Here is a 6,552-nt window from a genome sequence, read left to right as displayed (position 1 = left end):
GGGGCTGGGGAATGTTTTTAATCGTGACTTGGTGATATACAATCGCATACCATAAGATAAGGTAACCCAACAAAGGTAAAATAAATGTTTAAATCATGACAAAGTTGATTTGTGACTCACTGGGATTCATGTGACAGCGCTGTTAATTTGTGAAACGTTTGGTTTTAGAAGTAAAATGTTGGATACAACGGAAAACGCTTTCGTTCTCATCAATAGATAAATTTGGATCTCCGTACAGAAGCATGTCCAGAGTGTAATTTTCAGGTAAATTTATAAAGCATTCATTTCTTATATTTGTATAATTAGGACAAGACAGAAGAAAGTGGTCAGTAGTTTCATGTGCCTGTCTACATAGAAGAAGTAGGAAACGATTTCTTGTAGACGTTAGTTTTGCAAAATACATTGCTTAAGTTATCAGCAACACTTGTGTTATATTGGTGAGCGTCGATTCTGCGTTGAGGGAGTAGATGTGAAAGGTACGGGGGAGTAAGGCCAAAAATCATTTTATGTATCTGAACTATTTTCTTTACGTTGCGTCGGTATTGTAGACTGTCCCAACCAGTTTCCTCATAAAGCTTAACATGACTTGTTACATAATTGTAGTTTAGTACCACCCGTTGTAATTCTTGCAGCTTCAAGCTGAATATTCTCAAGGGATTGAGACTGTTGGATAGTTAAGTAATCCCAAACGATATCACCATACTCAAGTATAGGTCTGACAAATGAAAAAAACAAAGTTTGAAGAGAGTTTCTGTCTATTTTAAATTTAAATTGTCTTAGAATGACTAGTTTATTCGACGCTTTCTTTATCATATAATTAATGTGTTCTGTCCAAGTACCATCATGCGAGAAAAATATTCCTATATGTTTATGTTGTTTAACCTCATTAATAGGAACGTCATTCATAAATAAAGGGATGGGGGTGATGGGGCTTATTAATTTTCCTACTAATCAAAAGAGATTCAGTTTTTTCAGGGTTAAATTTAACCAACCACTTTTCAGACCATGCATATATTTTCCTAAAACTGTCATTCAACAAATCTGCACATCGAGACGGAGTATCGACTATGGCATAAAGGGAAGTGTCGTCAGCAAACAGTTTTATTATAGCGTTAATATTGTCAACTATATCATTTATAAAAATCAAAAAGAGCAGTGGACCTAATATTGACCCCTGGGGAACACCAGCCCTAATTTCCATCAACTCAGAGGAGCGAAAATGCATGGCATAGATATAAAACCAATTGAATGTGAATTTTTGAACTGTTGAGATATTAGGTATTGTTAATATAATACTGCGAATATAGCCATATTCACTATATCTATGAATTGAAAGTGATGGGGTTTCCGAAACTTAAACAAATACTTTCAATACTTTCCCATCCGAGGACCAACTTTTGAATAAACTTTTTGATTCCGTGATGTAATATGCAGAAACAAATCGTTTGACGGAAAAGTGGTCCTGTTTTGGGAAAGTGCTAAAAATAATGAAAAACATGGTTGATCAGGTTTCTCAAAACTGTGACCGATCTTATGACCAGAACAAGTGAAACGTATATGTTCGAATCCACATTCAGATACATTTTTTTTAATATTTAGGCATGCGATCATTTTCCTTAATTAAGTGATAAATATTTTTCAAATCAATTTATTGATATTTTAATAACATACCTATTGATTTATCTTCTATGGAATCATGTCAACAAATCCCTGTACGCGCGTACAGCACAGCTACGCTTTGTAGTTAAATGATATTTATGAATTGTTTAGCCTCCAATTGGCACTAGTATTTTATCTATTATTTAAACACAAACAAATGATGCTGAAATACAAAATATATATGGTATTGTGCGTCAGATTAAAAAAAGGCAAAATGTTATTATCACAAGGATATTACCGGACATGCTGGAAAATTCCTCGTCGAGGACAGTCTCATTTGTTTTAAATGCAGGAAGACTGCAGCACAAAGTAAGGAGCGCAATACACATGTAAGATATGCTATTCGAAAACTATATGTAATTTTACCATTCCAAGGTGCAGGAAGAATAAAATGAAGATGTGTGATTTTTCAGAATACAGGTAACGGCATGACGTAGGCAGAAGTATTGAACATTAAATCCTTTCAAACTTTGTTAGTAAGTATTGTACGATCTTGTGTTTCATACAGCATAATGCGAAATAAGCATTGTGTTGGGTCTTTATCGTGAAACGCGTGTATTAATAATAGCCATGGCTTTAAATTCGTCTGTTTACAATAATCTATTCTTAGACACAGGATTCCGATAGAGCTACCTGTATACCTATACATGAGAACGCGTCATTAAAGTGCACGTCATAGCTCTTTACTCCGGGAAATAGCATTGAGATAATCATCCTGATCAGTGCATCGCCACAAATGATGTTAATTACTGTGAAATCAAACAAAATACAAGACATTGCTTGTTTGAAACTGATTAAAAACTGATGGTAAAACTCGGAAAAATGAATATGCCCAGGAAACTAGAAACTTATCGTATGTCTGATAGTTGTGAAGTTGAACAACACCCAACAAAGAAGTTATCCTAAACTGACCACTTCTATTACACAGTGCATACATTGGTCTTTCATTTAAGAGATAAGTTTTCAGAAAATAAAAGTTTGTTTACTTTATCAGCCGTCCTTCCCTGGATATAGATCTCGACACAGATGTTACAGGCATGTAATATGTATATTGTATATACACATAACTGACCTTATTGGAAAGATACATCTTCACTTTGTCATCAACGTAGCTCCTAGTCGACTGAGCAGTTTCAAATATCAAATGCATTAGAAATCCACTCTCCTGAAACAAAAATGAATTAAATTTCAGTCGAACCTCGTTATCTCGAACTCGTATAACTCGAATACCCCGTTTAACTCGAAGTATTTCACCGGTCCCGGCCAAAACTCTTCTTAATTTTAGTAGTAAAAACTCTGATAAATCGAACTCTGAAAACTCGAAAAACTCGGATATCCCAAAGTGAAACATCGGTCCCAACAACGTAAATCCTACATAAAAATATCTCCTACCTCGACGTTTCTTAAGATTCATAAGTCTATCATATATTCTTTAATTATTTGATACATATTTGACGCAGTGCTATGGTAAACATCGTTCTAAATGAGCAGCTTACGCTCGGTCATAATTACTTCTATTAAACTTATGGCATTAAAATGTGTTTGACTGTAAAAACACTTTGTACAAATAAAGAAATAAACTTCATCAATATTGATTAACAACAAAAATTAATTAGTACTTACTGCGAGCCCGTAAGGCGCTTTTCTAACCAGAAAATGGGTCACAGTGTGCGGCCATTCGTAGTAAAAATCACAACCTAGGACTGGTTCGTTGGTTTATGTTTTTACAGGAGCTTGTATGGCACTGATAATTAATTACGATAATTATTGTTGACTACGTCGTGATGAGGAGATGTTTAGGAGATGTCAAGTGTCATTGGGGTCTATAAATGTGGATATGTTTCCTGATTACTCATACCCATTTCGGAATGTCGAAATCAACTGAGCAATCCAACGTGTACGCTCCAATACAGTGATTTGTATAAAGACTTGCACGAGGTCGGAGACAGAATGTGTGTTTATTGTAACATTAATTGATTAATGAATATGATAATGAATAAGTTGTTATTTTTTATTTTATATAGTTATCTTTTTGTCTTTTGTCGACTGTTTAAATACGTTGATTGTCAGAGAAATCAATGACATATATAGCCTCATATTGGACCAAACACTTTACCAAGCTTTATGCCAAACATAGGAACTCGCTTAACTCGAATACTCGGATAACTCGAAGTTTCCCAACTATCCCGTCAACTTCGAGATAACGAGGTTCGACTGTAATTAGCCTGTTGTTCATACAAAATCACTTCAAAATAAAATAAATAAAAATAAAAGACACTACAGAAACCGCAGCCATTTCCATATGAAAATATTATGCCCGCTCTTTGAAACTCAGATCCATGTACTTAACCCTCAAAACAATATAACTATTCATGAAAATATATATTGAGTCGCATAACCATAATTTCATATTTCCTACATTAAAAAGTTAATAAAGAAATTAGTTATTTAATGGGAAGTAACCTCTCAAGATAACAGATTTTGATATGCAGGTTAACGTGGTTAAATTTTGAGTTGTGCCTTTTTATTAATAAGAGGTGTAACTTTGCTGTGTATAAATATTTTAACAATTAAAGATATACCATATTGGTTTTAGTCAACATTAAAGAAAAACGTATAAAGGGAAATAACCCCTATACATCTTTCTAATTGTTGACTAAAACCATTAAATCTATAAAATCTATATCACTCATGACAGATCGCACGTTTCCATTGGATTTGCTGGACTTTTTCGGCGAATCGTTCTCATCTAGCGGGAATGAAACTTTAACAAACGTTAACTAGGCAGACATTGATTTTGAACCAACTGACACGAATGAAACCCAAAAAACGTTCAAGGTTTGAATGACGAATTCTCACTCCGGTCATATAACAAGACCGCGTCAACATCACAAAAGAAAGCACTGAGTGGCGCACTTTCCTGTTTGACTCCTCCTGAGTCACCGTCAGCTGTTCCACGCTGTGTCGCAAGGTCATACACGTCTTCTTCTTCTTCTTCTTCTTCTTCAGTCGTTTCACGCATCTATCAGTCAGTCGTTATCACGCGTCTATCAGCCACGGTTTCTCAGGATCTGACGACATGTCAAATAACGAGGCTGTTGTAGCTCTAACAACTGTCGTTTGTCTCTGGTTTGGGTTGGAGGGCGGTCCGTATCTGGTGAGAAGGTTTAGGTTGGAGGGTGGTCCGTATCGGGTGAGGAGGTTTGGGTTGGGGGGCGGTTGGTTCTACATGGCTGTCATGCAAATAATCATAATGAAGCCCGAGGGCAGGAATGTAATAAGAGATACCCCTACATACTCCTGTATATCTGAGACGGCCCCTTTTTTGTTTTTATACGGCCTTGTATAACTATCCCTGATATCGGGTTTTAACACTATAACATGTACCTGGTTGGTCATGGTTGTTGTATAGGGGTACTATTTGATATAGGAATTTGAGAGTTATGGTAGAGATTTGGAGAGTGGGGATAGGGTCTTATATCTGTTAGTTTAAAATGGCGACAGGGTAGATCGGCCTGAGTTAGGTGAGGAAGGGAAAGGCGGTAGAAAGGAAAGTAAACAGTTGGAGTGAGGTGTTAGGACCGCAAATAGCAAAATGGGAGTTGACATTGCAACGTGGAGGTCCAGAATTGGCTGCAACTCCCAGCCAAACCAATGGAGGAAATCGCGGGTGGCCGGTGTGTGGGGCTCGTGTGTGCACGTGAAAGCAAGATGGCGGAGAAATGTGGTGATTTTTGTGGAGATGTTGCTGGTGATGGCGGACTAGAGACAAACCCAGGACCACATTCTCGGGGTGGACAAAGCAGAGGTCAACAACATAGGGCCGATCAGGACAGAAGACAGACCAGGCTAGGGTCAGAAGGTGGCGATATGACCTTGAGACCGGCGATCGGGATCGGGACAGGGAGACAACAAACGTAGGTGAAATGTTTGAGAGACTGTCGAAACAAATAGCCGACTCTACAAAAATGTTACAACAGGGGATACATGAAACAAGAGACAGCTTAAAAGTTGAGATGGACTATCTAAGATGGGAAAATGACGATCTTAGAACAAAAGTTAGGGTGTTAGAAGACCAGAGTCGGAGAGATAACATGATTTTTTGGGGCCTGGATGAGGACGATGAGTTTGAGACCTGGGAAAAATGTGAAAAGAAAGTGCGCGATTGTATGATTGAAACGCTAGGTCTAGAGGAAGCTGGTGATGATAGAGAAATAGAGATAGAACGGGCACACAGACTGGGAAGGAAGAAAGTAGGACCAAATAGTAAGGCAAGAGGAATAATAGTAAAGTTCGGAAGGTGGAAACATAAACAGAGGGTAAAAAACGCGGTGAAAGAAAAACTATCGAAAGACAGTGGTTATAAAGGGAAAACTAGGGTTTCGGAAGACTACAGCCAGGAACTGAGAAATATTAGAAAGGAACTACTGGACGCGATACCCAGCATAAAGACTGAAAATCCTGGAAAGAAAGTGTTTTTAAATTATGATAAAGTTACAGCTGGGAGAAATATTTATAAATATGACACCTGTGTAAGCGAAGTATATCTTGTAACCGATCGCAGACAAAATGACGGGAACTCAAGTTTTGGAGGATGACGGGATGGCCGTAGCCAAAGTATAACTACGCGGCACCACAAAGAACTAAAATTTTGTTCTTGGAACATTAGTGGATTGAACAATTTGAGAATCAGAACTGATATTGTAAATAAGTTGATGAACTTTGATTATATCTCCTTATGTGAAACATGGGCAAATTGCAAGGAAGATTGTGAGGGTATTTTTGCTCAATTTAATATTTTTTGTAACTATGGTGAAAAGAAATCCAAGTATGGAGCTACTCCACATGGTATAAGCGTATTTATTAAAAAATCCATGGACAAATTTATTAAGT

Source organism: Mizuhopecten yessoensis, unplaced genomic scaffold (assembly GCF_002113885.1).
Source record: "Mizuhopecten yessoensis strain PY_sf001 unplaced genomic scaffold, ASM211388v2 scaffold10903, whole genome shotgun sequence".
NCBI classification, from domain to species: domain Eukaryota; kingdom Metazoa; phylum Mollusca; class Bivalvia; order Pectinida; family Pectinidae; genus Mizuhopecten; species Mizuhopecten yessoensis.
This window is presented reverse-complemented; position numbering follows the sequence as displayed.